This window comes from Sus scrofa, chromosome 4 (assembly GCF_054392235.1).
Source record: "Sus scrofa isolate SSC_HxYL_T2T_F1_AM1 chromosome 4, Sscrofa_HxYL_maternal_Yorkshire_Landrace_v2.0, whole genome shotgun sequence".
Classification (NCBI taxonomy): Eukaryota; Metazoa; Chordata; class Mammalia; order Artiodactyla; family Suidae; genus Sus; species Sus scrofa.
In genome coordinates, this window is record NC_139386.1 from 98,305,417 (window position 1) to 98,322,080 (window position 16,664).

The window sequence follows — 16,664 nt, forward strand, 5'->3', positions numbered from 1 at the left end:
GTCTGCAGGCAGCCTGGAAGGACAACCTAGAAATTGAGTAAGTAAAGAAAGACGAGGAGTTCCCATCATGACTCAGTGATTAACGAACCCTGACTTGAATCCATGAGGATGCAGGTTTGATCCCTGGCCTTGCTCAGTGGGTTAAGGATCTAGCGTTGCCCTGAGCTGTGGTGTAGGTCGCATAAGCGTCTTGGATCCCGTGTTGCTATGGCTCTGGTGCAGGCCGGCGGCTACAGCTCCGGTGAGACCCCTAGCCTGGGAACTTCTATATGCCACGGGTGCAGCCCTAGAAAGACCAAAAAAAAAAAAAAAAAAAAAAAAAAAAGAAAGAAGAGGCAATGTTTCAAGAGGGGACACATAGGCAGAAGCCATGTGTATGATGGGCGCTTTAGCAGTTAAGGCTGGAGATGGGTAATCAGCAGGCTGAGGTGTGTGGCCAGTACCCGGTGGGTGCTGGGTCACTGGAGACCTCTATACAGATGGAGGACCCTTGCATTATTCCTTCTGACACCCAGAAGCCACAAGGGAAAGAAGAAAACCCGAAGGCCAGTGGGGTTGGGGGTCGGGGAGGTCCTCTGTCTACACTGCCCACAGCCAAGCCTCCCCTGTCTGAGGGGGCTTGTGGGTGTTGGCAAAGATGTCTGAGACCCTGGCCTGAAGGAAGAGCTGCCATTCTCAAGGGACATATCCTAAGCCCATCAGGACCAGCCGCCTCCCAGAGCTGATGCAGGATGGGGCTCCTCCTAGGAAGAGGGCCTGCCCCTTCTCAGCAACAGGCAGGGACAGGGGTGACAGGAGTCCCTGACCCTCCTCCTTCCATCCCCTACTGCCCTTTCTCCAGTTCACCCCCTCCCCTCAGGAGCCTGAGCCTCTGGCCCAGCATGGGCTCTGGGGGGCAGCTGGGTTCTAGGTGCCCAGCCAGGGAGGCCTGGGCAGGTGGGAGCCAGCCTGTGACAGCACTGCTTCTAGCAGGCTGAGCAGCCTCTCTGGCTTTCTGTGGACCCTGGCCCCTGGCCCCGGGGCTCTCTGTCACTACTTGGTCAGCATGATGGTCAGTACTACTTGGTCAGTTTTCTAGCTCCTCTGCAGGTGGTGACGGGGGTGGGAGGGGGGGCAGGGGAGGAGAACATGTCTGGTCAGCAGCCTTTGGATAATGATTCTCCGATAATTCAGCATCTGGGGTGTGCTCCCAGGTTCAGCCCTCTGCCCCAGAGATGCACCCTGTGTCCCGAGCCCTGTTTGGAAGCAGGGGTTGCCCTGGGTTGCCCGGGCAGGGACAGGACAGGCCTTCCAAGGGGAAGAATCTTCAAAAGCAGCAGAACCTGAGAGAGCAAGGAGGAGTGGGCTGGCCTTCCCAGCATCTTCTTGGAGCCTCCGCCCTGATGCCAGCCTCCTCCATCTCTGTCTCACCTGTTGTCATTCTCCATCTCTCTGAATTTCTCTGAATCTCTGATTTTCCATCTCCTCTGTTGCCGACCCAGTCATTCAACTAATATTCATTTAATATCAACCCTGGGCAAAGCCCTGGAGCTATGACCTGAGGGTCTAGTCCACACGTATAATACAGGGTGCTCCTGACCCTGGCAGGTGTTAACCCTTGATTTGCTGGATTGTGGGAGGTCTGGAGGGAGCCGCCTGGAAGGGCCAAGATAGCTAGGCCAGCCTCTCAAGGGCACACGCGGAGACCTTTGGGCAATTGCTATTTGCCAACTTTTATAGGAGGATTTTGGTATTTTAACAATGAATGGGTACCTGCTGGTATCCCCCCTGGTCCAGCAGAGAGCCAGACCCTGAAAGTCCTCCCTTTCTGAGGGTCCCCTTGGCCCACCCGCCACCTCTGAGGGATCTCCTCACTGGCCTATAGCTGTGAGGGCTCCCTGGGCCCGCTATGGAGAATCTCAGTCCTCAAAAAAATAAATAAATAAAGGGATACAGCAAAGGAGTTCCCATCATGGCCTACCAGGTTAAGAACCCAACTAGTATCCATGAGGAAGTGGGTTTGAGCCCTGGCCTTGTTCAGTGGGTTAAGAATCTGGTGCTGCCGTGGGCTGTGTGTGGTGTAGGTCGCAGATGTGGCTTAGATCCCGTGTTGCCATTGCTGTGGCTGTGGCATAGGCCGGCAGCTGCAGCTCCAATTTGACCTCTAGCCTGAGAACTTCCATATGCCATGGGCACGGGCTTAAAAGGAAAAAAATACTTTAATTTTTTTTTTTTTTTAAATAAAAGGAGGGAGTTCCCGTTATGGCTCTGTGGTTAATGAATCTAAGAACCATGAGGTTTCGGGTTCGATCCCTGGCCTCACTCAGTGGGTTAAGGATCCGGTGCTGCCATGGGCTGTGGTGTAGATTGCAGACGTGGCTCGGATCCTGCTTTGCTGTGGCTGTGGCCTAGGCCGATAGCAACAGCTCCGCTTAGACCCCTAGCCTGGGAACCTCCATATGCTGAGGGTGCGGCCCTAGAAAAGGCAAAAAGACAAATAAAATAAAATAAAATAAAATAAAATAAAATAAAATAAAATAAAATAAAATAAAATAAAATAAAATAAAATAAAATAATGTAGTTCCCGTCGTGGCGCAGTGGTTAACGAATCCGACTAGGAACCATGAGGTTGCGGGTTCGGTCCCTGCCCTTGCTCAGTGGGTTAACGATCCGGCGTTGCCGTGAGCTGTGGTGTAGGCTGCAGACGTGGCTCGGATCCCGCGTTGCTGTGGCCCTGGCATAGGCCGGTGGCTACAGCTCCGATTCAACCCCTAGCCTGGGAACCTCCATATGCCGCAGGAGCGGCCCAAGAAATAGCAAAAAGACAAAAAAAAAATAAATAAATAAATAAAATAAAATAAAATAAAGGGAGAATCTCAGTCCATGGTTTTCTTTTGGATTACCAAGTGCTGTCAGGGCCCTGGGCCCTCCCTCCTGCCTTCTCTGGCCCTGGAAAATCTGATGGAATAAGGGGGGGGGCTTCATCTCCCCTCCCACCCCAGATGTCTTCTGAAGGGCCTTAACTCTGTCACCAGCTCCCACCCTGCCTGGTCTGGGGTTTGCCCAATCTTTGACCTTCCATCTCCAGTTTCCAGCTGTGACCAGCCAGGCACCTGAGAGTGGCCACGGGGAACTGGTATCTGCTGCTTCTCCTGGCCCAGGCTGGCCAGGCTGTCTATGGGGACTAGGGCTTGGGTTACTGAGTAACTTGGGGTAGCTTGGAGCTGTTCTCTGCTGGGGTCACCTCCTTCTTACTCCCCGCTCTCTTGGCTCAGGAATCCCCAAAGCCAGTTGGCTCCTTTTGCTCCATCGAGCTACTCCCAGTATTTATGGGGGCAAGAGAGATAAGCAGCAAAGCACCAGAATCAGTAAGATGCTTGTTGTTCATTCTTTCATTGATTCAACACATCTTTTTTCTTTTTGCCTTTTTTTTTTTTTTTTTTTTTTTTTTTGTCTTTTTTGCCATTTCTTGGGCAGCTCTTGCGACATAGGGAGGTTCCCAGGCTAGGGTCGAATTGGAGCTGTAGCCACCGGCCTACGCCAGAGCTACAGCAACACGGGATCCAAGCCGCATCTGCAACCTACACCACAGCTCACGGCAATGCCTGAGCAGAGAAGATTTTTTAGGTATAGCCCTAAAAATCAAAAGACAAACAAAACAAATAATTGATGTAGAGTGCTGGCCTCTTCGTAAGCATTCAACAAATATGGTTATTATTGGTCTGACTGGCTGAGCAGAGGGGGCAAATGGGTTGCTGACTCCACCATATTTCAGGGTGCATGTGCCTCTGCGGACAGGAAAGGTTAGAGGTGGCTGACACAGTCTTGATTCGTTCTCTTGTCATTGGCTGGAGGTGGTCTGGGGCCTGTAACAGGCATTTAAGGCAGAGCCTTCCTTCATTCAACAAAATATATTGAGCACCTACTGTGTGCCAGACACTGTGTTAGGCACTGAAGATCCAATGGAATGAGATCAAACCCCTGCCCTGGGCAGGGGTGGGAGGTCTATCTTGGGGGAGATTCAAATAAATTGGCAGGCGATCATATTGCCCAGGGTGATAGTGGGGGCGACGGGGAGACAGGTCCTGGGAGTGACCAGGGAAGACTTCCCGGAGGAAGGGATACTTACTGAGATTCAGCCTAATTTTACAGCTGAGGTGGAGGAGGCGGAATTCCTTTTGTCTGGAGGAGGGGAATTCCTTTCTAACAGTCTGGTAGGAAAATCAAAAAAGAAGCTATACTAGACAGCTCCTCAGCATCCATTTTCTGAAGGTGGACAAACCCCAGACCTCAATTTCTCCTGAAAACCACAGCTACAGCAGCACCATACACAATATTTCTGTGTTTACATGCAGCCAATGTTAAAAATTAATTATTGCTTTTTCTCACTAGAGGCTCACCAAAACAGCTTCCACGTAAAAGATTGTCAGAATCAGATTACTTGTGTTTGTTAAGGTTTCTTCATCTGTAAAATAAAAACCACAGTGCCTTAGGGAAAAACGGTTGTCAGAAGGCAGAAATCTCAAATTACAAATTTTTTTTTGTTTGTTTTTTAGGGCCGCACCCGCAGCATATGGAGGTTTCCCAGGCTAGGGGTCTAATTGGAGCTGTAGCTGCCGGCCTATGCCACAGCCACAGCAACACCAGATCTGAGCCGCGCCTGCGACCTACACCACAGCTCAGGGCAACACCAGATCCTTAACCCACTGAGCAAGGCCAGGGATCAAACCCGAAACCTCATGACTCCTGGTCAGATTCGTTAGCCACTGAGCCTCAACAGGAACTCCTCAAATTACAATTTTTTTCATTCACATAATTTTTGAAATTTTTTTTGTCTTTTTAGGGCTGCACCCGTGGTATATGGAAATTCCCAAGGCTAGGGGTCAAATCAGAACTACAGCTACTGGGCTACACCACAGGTCACTGCAACGCTGGATCCTTAACCCACTGAGCAAGGCCAGGGTTCAAACTCACATCCTCATGGATGCTAGTCAGGTTCGCTAACTGCTGAACTATGATGGGAACTCCAAGCAGGCCTGCTTTTAACCTTGAAGACACAGCAGTGAACAAATAGACATTGTCCTTACCCCCATGGAGCTGCTGTTTTAGTGGGGGAAAGGCACAATAAACACACACAAATAGATACATAGAACATCATGAGAGGCCTGCTGAATGAAACAAAGCTGAGCTAGAGGGCAGGGGTGCTGTTAGATGGATTGCAAGGAGAGGCCTCAGGAGAGCTGGAAGGAAGTGAGAGGGGAAACCTACTGCCTCCTAGGCAGAGGAAAGGGCAAATGCACTGCCCCTGAGGTGGAAAGGCAGGGAGCACAACTGGCTAGAAAAACAGGGGAGGTGCAGTGGGGACGGGCATACGGAGGGCTCAAGGCCCTGGTGAGGAGTTTGCATCTCACTGTAAGGATAATGAGGGGTTGAGAGCAGAAGATAATATGGTGTATTTATTTTAAATGATTTTTATTTTTTCCATTATAGTTGATTTACATTATTTTGTCAGTTTTCCACTGTACAGCAAAGTGAACCAGTCACACATACATATATACATTCTTTTTTTCACATTATCCTCCATCATGCTCCATCACAAATGGCTATAGTTCCCTGTGCGATACAGCAGGATCCCGTTGCTTATCTATTATGCAAAAGTTTGCATCTGTTAACGCCAGACTCCCAGTCCATCGCACTCCCTCCCCCTCCCCTTGGCAACCACAAGTCTGTTTTCCAAGTCCATGAATTTTCTTCCTGTGGAAAGGTTCAATTGTGCTGTATGTTAGATTCCAGATATAAGTAATATCATACGGTATTTGTCTTTCTCTGACTTACTCTACTTAGTGTGAGAGCCTCTAGTTCCATCCAGGTTGCCGCAAATGGCGTTATTTAGATCTTTTTTATGGCTGAGAAATATTCCATTGTGTGTATATACCACATCTTCTTAATCCATTCATCTGTGGATGGACATTTAGGTTGTTTCCATGTCTTGGCTATTGTGAATAGTGCTGCAATGAACATACAGGTGCATGTATCTTTTTCAAGAAAAGTTTTATCCAGATATATGCCCAAGAGTGGGATTGCTGGGTCATATGGTAGTTCTATATTTAGTTTTCTGAGGTACCTCCGTACTGTTCTCCATAGTGGTTGTACCAATTTATATTCCCACCAACAGTGTAGGAGGGTTCCCTTTTCTCCACACCCTCTCCAGTTGATTTGTTAATTATGGCCATTCTGACTTGTGTGAGGTGGTACCTCTTGGTGATATGTTATTTTAAAGGCTCCCTCTGACTGCCTAGGAGCGTAGGCTGTAGGGGTAAGTGGAAGCATGCAACAACTCCAGAGGCCACTGCAATGATTTGGGCAAAAGCTGACAGTAGTAGTAACAGTGTGGAAAGCAGTGAGGTTCTGATTTTATCTGGAAGGTAGAAGTGACAAGGTCTAGTGAAGGACTGGATATGCAGTGAGAGAAAGGAGTTCCATGGACTGAATGTCATCCCTTCAAATTCATATGTCCAAGTGCCATCCCCCCCCATGGTGATGGTATTGGAGATGGGGTCTTTGGGAGACAATTAGGTTTAGTTGAGGTCATGAGAGGAGCCCCTCATGATGGGATTAGTGCCCTTATAAGAAAAGACACCAGGAGTTACCATCGTGGCGCAGTGGTTAACAAATCTGACTAGGAACCATGAGGTTGTGGGTTCGATCCCTGGCCTTGCTCAGTGGGTTAAGGATCTGGTGTTGCCGTGAGCTGTGGTGTAGGTCGCCGGCTTGGCTCGGATCCCACGTTGCTGTGGCTCTGGTGTAGGCCAGTGGCTACAGCTCTGATTGGACCCCTAGCCTGGGAACCTCCACATGCCGCGGGAGCTGCCCTAGAAAACACACACAAAAAAAGAGGAGACACCAGAGAGCTCCCTCTCTCCCCCTTACTCTCGCTGTCTGCCTGGCTGGCTGGCTGGCTGCAAGCCAGGAAGAGAGCTCCAGAAGCAGATCATGCTGGCACCCTGATCTTGGACTTCTGGCCTCCAGAACCATGAGAAAATAAAGTTCTGCTGTTGAAGCACTCAGCCTATGGTGTTTCGTTGCAGCAGCCCAAGCTAATACAGGATCAAGGATGGTGCCCAGGTTTTTGACCCAAGCCACTGGTGGTGGGACCACCTCTAGCAGGGACCCGAGAGCCCCCCTCCCAGATGCAGCCTGCTTCTCCCTCCAGGCTACAGAGTTTCACTTTCCAGACTCTGTACTTTAGTTCAGGCTGTTACCCATATGCCCCTTCTACCTTTTACCAAAACAAGACTCTGGAGTTCCCGTTGCGGCACAGCAGAAATGAATCTGACTAGGAATCCTGAGGTTGCAGGTTCGATCCCTGGCTTCGCTCAGTGGGTTAAGGAACTGGCACTGTCGCGAGCTGTGGCGTAGGTTGCAGACATGGCTCAGATCTGGCATTGCTGTGGCTATGTTGTAGGCCGGTAGCTGTAGCTCCGATTAGACCCCCAGCCTGGGAACCTCCATATGCCAAGGGTGTGGCCCTAAAAAGACAAAAAAAAAAAAAAAGAAAGAAAGAAAGAAACAGGACTCCGCCTTCAAGTGTGATTCCCTGCCTTTGGGTTCCTTGCTGCCTGCTCACCAAATTAGAACCCTGGATGCCCCGCTGGGATTTATACCTCCACCCCTTCTCCGGACTGGGGCACCTCGAGGGTGTCCTCCCTACTCAGCATGGCGTGGTCTCCACTCCCAATTCCTGGATGAAATGTTTGGCTAAAAGGAGACAGGACTTTGACTCCGCCAGCATGAAAAAGTCCCCAACGGTGCTGGGAGTCCTTTCCAGAGCTCCACCCTTGCCTGCCCTTCCCTACTGCTTCCTCTGTCACCTGCTTTCTCTGCCAGGCCCTCTGCCCCGAGACAGCTGGTTAGTCGGCAGTGAAGCTAAGTTAACACACTGGTCCATGCCTTTCTCTCCCAGTACCAACACTGTCACCCCAAGCTTGTAGCTCCAGCATCCACAGCTCAAGCTAGAAGCAGATTAGCTCTGGTGGAGGGGGCGGGCCCCACACCTCCACCTCGGGGGGTTGGGGGTGGAGCGGATGGAAAGAGGAACACTTCACATTGTTGGATGGGCTGGGCTGGGCTCCCTGGCTGGCTTTCAGCTTCTTATCTTCTTAGCTGGATCATTTTGTAAACAATATTATCCTTTTTATTTATTTATTTTTGGCTGCTCCCTTGGCCTGCAGAAGTTCCCAGGCCAGAGATTGAACCTGAGCCACAGCAGTGGCAATGCTGGATCCTTAACCTGCTGAGCCACCAGGGATCTCCATTAGTACTTTTCTTTTTTTTCTTTTTTTGTGTTTTCTAGGGCCACACCCTTGGCATTTGGAGATTCCCAGGCCAGGAGTCTAATTGGAGCTGTTCCTGCAGCCTATGCCAGAGCCACAGCAACGTAGGATACGAGTCGCATCTGCAACCTACACCACAGCTCACAGCAACCCGCCGGATCCTTAACCCACCGAGCAAGGCCAGGGATCAAACCTGCAACCTCATGGTTCCTAGTCAGATTCGTTAACCACTGAGCCATGACGGGAACCCCAGTACTTTTCTTTTAAAGCTCTCTTTTAAAGAGTTCTCTGGTGGCTCAGCAGGTTAAGGATCTGGTGTTGTCACTGCTGTTGCTCAGGCAGCTGCTGTGGCACAGGTTCAATCCCTGGCCCGGAAACTTCCGCATGCCGTGGGTGCAGCCGATAAATAAATAATGTGTAGCTAGAGTTGAGGATCGCTGATCTAGACTATTGTTAGAAAGGAGAGCTCTCAGGCCCTGCCCTGGAGCTGTGCCAGCCATCTACAGGTACACCAATGGTTGGGGAATTTTCAGGCCTTTTCTAGCTCTAAGCATCTCAGAACTTCCAAGAAACAGAGGTCCATAATCACTTACTTTTTTTTTTTTTTTTTTTGGTCTTTTTAGAACCACACCCATGGTATATGGAAGTTCCCAAGCTAGGGGTTGAATCAGAGCTGCAACTGCCAGCCTGTACCACAGCCACAGCAACTCCAGATCCAAGCCACATCTGTGACCTATACCACAGGCCACGACAACACCAGATCCTGAACCCACTGAAAAAGGCCAGGAATCAAACCTGCATCCTCATGATATTAGTCAAGTTTGTTCCTGCTGAGCCATGATGGGAAAGCCTATAATCACTTACCCTTTTAACCAAGGATGTGTGTTCGTGGTTTAACTTGTGTAGAGGACAAACCAGTCAAACCTGAGATTACAGAATGGTTTCATTTCCTCTTCTTTTTTTGTTTTAATTAAACTATAGTTGGTTTACAATGTTATGCCAGTTTCTGCTGTAAATAGACATTTCTCCAAAGAAGATATACAGATGGCCAGAAGGCAGGTGAAAAAATGCTCATCACTAATTATTAGAGAAATACAAATCAAAACTACAATGAAATACCACCTCACAACGGTCAGAATGGCCATCATTAATAAGTCTTCAAATAATAAATGCTGGAGAGGGTGTGGAGAAGGGAACCCTCCTACGCTGTTGGTGGTAATGTAAATTGGTACAACTACCATGGAAAACAGTATGGAGGTTCCTTAGAAAACTGAATATAGAACTACCATATGAGTCGGCAATCCCACTCCTGGGCATATATCTGGACAAAATTACATTTCAAAAAGACACACGCACCTGTATATTCATGGCAGCACTATTCATTTTTTTAAATTAGTGTCACATGTCACAAAAAATCCAAACAAAAAACTATCCATCCTCAGACTTCTGCAGTAAGTGTTCATTTAGGCAGCAAACAGTGGTCCTTGAATCTGGTGCACCTGTCACCTCCTGTCTCAGAAAACCTTGGACCCTACTGTCTGCTTTACGAGGTCTTCACCTCTGGGGCCCTGCCATCCCCTTGGTTTTCCTCCTATTCCAGGAGTCAGGCTTCAGTACACAGAAGGAAGGACCAGCCCTAGGTGAAAGCTGGCCCGGTTCACCCGAAAGTGGTGGCAAAGTGGGCTTGAGCAGAAGACACCAGTCCCAGCACCAGTGTTTCATTCAGTGGCAAAAAGCCAATGTGTCACAAATGAACATATCTACCAGAGACTGTCTCATACACATAGAGAAAAGATTTATGGTTACCAACAGGAAGGGGGTTGGGGGAGGGAAGGATTGGGAATTTGGAATTAGCAGATGCAAGCTAGTATAGGTAGAATGGATAAACAACAAGGTCCTACTGCACTGTCCCCTGTATAGATAGGGGACTATACTCAATATCCTGCGATAAACCCTAATGGAAAAGAATATGAAAAAGAACATACGTATGTATAACTGAGTCACTTTGCTGTACAGCAGAAATTAACACAATATTGTAGATCAACTATACTTTTTTTTCGGTCTTTTCTAGGGCCATACCTGAGGCATATGGGATCCAAGCCTCATCTGTGACCTACACCACACCTCATGGCAACGCCGGATCCTTAATCCACTGAGCGAGGCCAGGTATTGAAGCCGAAACCTCATGGTTCCTAGTCAGATTCGTTAACCACTGAGCCACAATGGGAACGCCTTTATTTCCTCTTGGTTGGCAGTTCTGAGATCCATTTCATGAGGCTCCTCAGAAGCCTGAATGTGGTAACTTTACTGTCAGCTTCCAGCACTTGATCTGTGACTATTGGTCTGGCAGTGTGTTCTCCATCCTCCTAGAAAAGGACAGTTAAAAGCAATTTGCCTTTACGTGGGAAGAACAGCAGCACACAATCACTGGCCACAAGATCGTGTTAACATTCCTGCTCTCTAACCAACAGAGTCTGCAGGGGACTCAACTGAAATTGCCCAACATCATGCTAGTCCACTATACTGATGACTTACTAATTGCACATGATGATCATGAGGTGGTAAGCAGTTTAGTAAGACTAGTAGACTCAGGCTCCTGACTCTATAACTGTTAGCATAACTGACACCATCTTGGGCCCTTCCATTTTCTCCTATCCTTTCACAGATCCTGCCCAGGACTGTACTGTACCTAGTGAATCACTTCTTTGTCACCGGGGGCTTTGTACCTAATAGATATTGCTTAGGAGTTCCTCTGTGGCTTTGCAGATTAAGGATGTGGCAGTGTCACTGCTATGGCACGGGTTGCTGTTGTGGTACAGGTTTGATCCCTGGCCCGGGAACGTCCACCTGCTGTGGGCGTGGCCAAAAAAATAGATATTGCTTAATAGTCGTTAGGACCAGGTAGCCTCTAAGCTCTATGAGTCCCCAGTGATGAAAATCTTCCCTGACGTAGACTAGTTACCCATTCATAAATCTTAACAAAGGAATGCATGTGCTGTTTTCAAGCACCTACCCCCACACACCAGGTTAACTATAAAATTGGCCCCTGACTCATTTCCCAGTCTCAAGATGCCTTCTCAGTTAGGTGGGCACTTTTCATTCCCTCTATCCTCTGACACTGACACATTGAAGAAATTTTCAGGGATGCAATAATCTGAGGAATGCCAAAACATCTCTTCTAATAGAGGACAAATAGTTGCATCTTGTATCCTCTACCACTACTAAGAAGGGTAGCGACTGGCAGAACTCTTTAGATTTTGGAGGCAGCATATACCACACGTGAGAATATTGCTCCAAATCATTTATTAGGTGACCTGAAAGCTATCAGTTTTGAGTGGGCTTCAAAAGCAAGAGAGAGCTCTACAGCATGTCCATGACTGAAGCTGTCCTGCCACTAAAGCCACATAGTACAAAAAATGCAGTCATCCAATGGTATCTATGGTAGATGAGAATGTTATAGAGGGGCAGTTCCCGTCGTGGTGCAGTGGAAATGAATCTGACTAGGGACCATGAGGTTTTGGGTTTGATCCTTGGCCTCGCTCAGTGGGTTAAGGATCCAGTCTTGCCATGAGCTGTGGTGTAGTTCTCAGACGTGGCTTGGATCCCACGTTACTGTGGCTGTGCTGTAGGCTGGCAGCTGCAGCTCTGATTAGACCCCTAGCCTGGGAACCTCCATGTGCTGTGGATGCGGCCCTAAAATGACAAAAAAAAAAAAAAAAAAAAAAAAAGAATGTTGTAGAGGGGTTCCCTCTGTGGCACAACAGGATCAGTGGCATCTCTGAATCACCAGGATGCAGACTCGAGCTCCAGCCCAACACAGTGGGTTAAAGGATCTGGCGTTGCTGCAGCTGCAGCATAGGTTGAAACTACGGCTCAGATCTCTCCCCTGACACGGATCTGATCCCAGACCTAGGAACTTCACATGTATGGGGTGGCCAAAAAAAAAAAAGAACATTGTAGAGAGTCTCTAGAAAGCCCCAGTAGGAGAGCTGTAACATAGACTCACAGTTCTGGAGCAAAACTCTTGCCCACCTTGAAAGAGAATGACTCATCATTTGAAAAATGGGCTATAGGGCTGGAGCACAGGCCCAGCACTGACTATGGGACACTGACTGACTATTCAGCCAGAACTACTCATCTTGACTATTATCAGAGCCACTGAGTTATAAGATTGGGAGGGCACAGCAGCAATCCACTATAAAGTGGGGAAATGGTATATTTGGGATTAGGCCCAGGCAGATCCAAAAGACAGGTAATTACATCAACTGGTGGCCCTGACCCCTATGTCAACTATGTCCTTTGTGCCACTGCTCTTCCCTCAGTTGTATCCATGGCCTCACTGGAAAGTTTCCAAGACCAAATGACAGAAGAGCAAAACTCAGGCCTCATTTTGAAACTTCCTGGACTTTTTTTTTTTTTTGGCTAAAGCCACAGCATGTGGAAATTCCCAGGTCAGGGATCCAACCCGCAGTGACCAAGACACTGCAGTGACAATGCCAGATCCTTAACCCACTGAGTCACACAAGTATTCCCTGGATATTTTATATTAAGGTACTGTTGCTATTTTCAGGTAAAATAATAATACAATCATTTTCAAAAGCATTTTTTATCTTTTAGTGATACATACAAAATATTTACAGTGAAATTATATAATGTATGTGACTCGTTTAACATATCATGAGAAGGGAGTTCCAGGAGTTCCCGTCATGGTGCAGCAGAAACAAACCTGACTGGGAACCCTGAGGTTGTGGGTTCGATCCCTGGCCTCGCTCAGTCAGGGATCTCGTGTTGCCGAGGCTGTGGAATAGCCTGGCAGCTGTAGCTCCAACTGAACTCCTAGCCTGGGAACCTCCATATACAGCAGGTGTGGCCCTAAAAAAAAGGCAAAATAAAATAAAATATTGTGAGAGGGAAAATGAATGGGACAGATATGGCCATGGGTAAGCCTGAGTTGGGGATGGGTGGGAGCTCATATACTATTCTATTTACTTAGGTGTATGTTCTAAATTCTCTGTAAATCAAAGCTGAAAACATTGGGGTTAGCTGCAAATGGGCTGCTGCATCACAGCCTTACTCAGGGGCGGCTCTAAAGGATACCATGGAAGGAAATCCTTCAAAGGACAGAGACCTGAGTATCACACCTAGTCGTTTAGTTTTTTTTTGTTTGTTTTTGTTTTTGTCTTTTTATGCCTGTACCCACAGCATATGGAGGTTCCCAGGCTAAGGGTCTAATCGGAGCTGTAGCTGCCAGCCTACGTCACAGCCACAGAAATGCAGGATCTGAGCCGTGTCTTCGACCTACACCACAGCTCATGGCAACACCAGAGCCTTAACCCACTGAGTGGGGCCAGGGATGGAACCTGTGTCCTCATAGATACCAGTCGGGTTCCTTAGCACTGAGCCACAACAGGAACTCCTCTTTCCTGTTTGGTTTTTTTTTTTTTTTTTTGAGTTTGACTTTTTCAGATTCTGCTTATAAGTGATACCATACAGTACTTGTCTTTGTCTGACTTATCTTACTTTGCATAATGTGCTCAAGGTCTATCCATGTTGTCACAAACGGCACTTCCTTTCTCACAGCCGAATAACATTCCATTGTGCATATATACGTTTGTTTGTTTGTTTGTTTGTTTTTTGCTTTTTAGGGCTGCAGGTGCAGCATATTGAAGTTCCCAGGCTAGGGTCAAATCGAAACTTCAGTTGCTGGCCTACACCACAGCCACAGCAACACCAGATCCATGCCACATCTTTGACCTATACTATAGCACAAGGCAATGTTGGATCCTTAACCCATTGAGAGGGGCTAGGGATTGAACCCACATCCTCATGGATCCTAGTCAGGTTCGTTATCCACTGAGCCACGAGGGAACTTCTGGAGCATGACTTTTTTTTTTTAATTTAGTTTTGTTTTTTTAATTATTTCCCCAGTACAATTTTTTTTTCCTACTGTGTAGCACGGTGACCCAGTTACACATACATGTGCACATTCTATTTTCACACATTATGTTCCATCATAAGTGACTAGACATAGTTCCAAGTGCTACACAGCAGGATCTCATTGCTAATCCATTCCAAAGGCAATAGTTTGCATCCATTAACCCCAAGCTCCCAGTCCACCCCACTCCCTCCCCCTTCCCCTCCCCCTTAGCAACCGCAAGTCTATTCTCCAAGTCCATGATTTTCTTTTCTGTGGAAAGGTTAAAGAGCATGACTTTTAAATTTTAAGTGTGAATGGAGAGATCACTGGCTAAGGGAAGAGGGGACCTCCATTCAGATTTCATTCGAAAATTGTATTTTGAGAAGAATGATGAGATGATGAAATCGAAACAAACTTCCAGACATAACTTATCCTTCCCCTTTCTAAGCAATTAGGTCCAAATTTATCCACAAATATCAGGGACTTTCTCTTTCTAAAATTATTTTAATTACTTCCTTCTCTTTCTCCATGAATAATGGCTTAATCAGAATTTTTTCAACACCCAACCCCAATTCTTCAAGTTTTATGTCAGCCTTATTCCTGCTCTGACCTCTTTAATCATACAGAATAAAGAAGTCTCTGAAAAAAACCTTCTAAGATGAAGCCGATGTGAAGTCCTCCTCTCAGTCTCTGCTTTCTCACTTCCTCCTAATCTCTGTATTTAAGCCTAACTCTCCTTTCATCTCCACATTCCACAGATGAATAAGGCCTCTGGGAAATAGGGCCCAGTCTCAATCTCGTGAATAAATTGCCAACACATCTGTAAGAGAAAGTAGTGACCTAATGTGGCTCATAAGGCTAAGCCAACCTCAGATGCTCCCTTCTCAAACATAGAAAACTTATGGCTGGACTTGAACCCTCATTAAAACTAAATTGAGTTCCCATCTCAGAAATTTCAGGATGCTATCTCTTGGTGTGTCAAGCTCACATCTAGTCTTTTTCTAGATTTAGCCATTGCCTGTCTTCATTTCTAACCCCTTTATCCAACCCTGGTAGTTTCACATCAGATTACTATTATTAATTTGTGCAGGCCTCTCAACTTCCAATCTCCCACCACCCCAAAATCTTTTGCCCATGGTGTTTCTATTACCTTATGTGTGTCTTGCTGTTATCTGAAAGCCTTCGATGGCTCTCCAATGCCTCAAATAAAATCAGAATGTCTAAAGGTTGTTATCAGAATAATTCCCCAGTGAAGTTTCCATTGTGGCTGAGCGGAAAAGAATCTGACGTATCCATGAGGATGCAGGTTCGATCCCTGGCCTCACTCAGTGGGTTAAGGATCTGGCATTGCTGTGAGCTGTGGTGTAGGTCGGCAGCTGAAGCTCCGATTCAACCCCTAGCATGGGAACTTCCATAGGCTGTGGGTGTGGCGTTAAAAAGACAATAATAATAATAATAATAATTCCCCAGTGAAAACTGCTCTGTCTTCAGCTGCTCTACATTCTGCCTCACATCCTATATTCTGGGGAGAAAAAAATATCATCTCCTAATTTCTGATGACTTATTCTCATGCCTCTAGATCTTTTTTATTTTTCTTTCTTTTTTTTTTTTTTTTTTTGCTTTTTAGGGCCAGCAGCATATGGAAGTTCCCAGGCCTACACCACAGCCACAGCAATGCGGGATCTGAACCATGTCTGCAAACTACACCATGGCTCACGGCAACGCTGGAACCCTAACCCACTGAGTGAGACCAGGGATCGAACCCGCATCCTCATGGATACTAGTCGGATTTGTTTCTGCTGTTCCACAACGGGAACTCCCCTCTAGATTTTTTTTTTTCCTACCTCTACATCTTTGTCCAAGCTTCCCAACTGACACAGACCTACCTTACTTCATCTGTCCATGCCACCCAACCCAACTCCTTCAACAAGTAGCCGTATGGCCACTTCCTGCAAGATTCCACAATCAGCCCAGCTGTATTCTGTTAACCTCTATCTTTTAAACTCCATTCTCCTTTAGAGTACAACTAAAGTTTAAGACTTTTTTTTTTTTTTTTTTTTTTTTTTGTCTTTTTGCTATTTCTTGGGCCGCTCCCACGGCATATGGAGGTTCCCAGGCTAAGGGTCGAATCGGAGCTGTAGCCACCGGCCTACGCCAGAGCCACAGCAATGCAGGATCCGAGCCGAGTCTGCAACCTACACCACAGCTCACGGCAATGCCGGATCGTTAACCCACTGAGCAAGGGCAGGGACCGAACCCGCAACCTCATGGTTCCTAGTCGGATTCGTTAACCACTGCGCCACGACGGGAACTCTTAAAGTTTAAGATTAATTCTCTCTTATCTGCCTTGTTAGACAGTAAATCTCCCCAAACTGTCTCTTCTGTAATATGTATCCCCAAGTGCCTTGTATGATGCTTTGCACTCAGTGAGCACT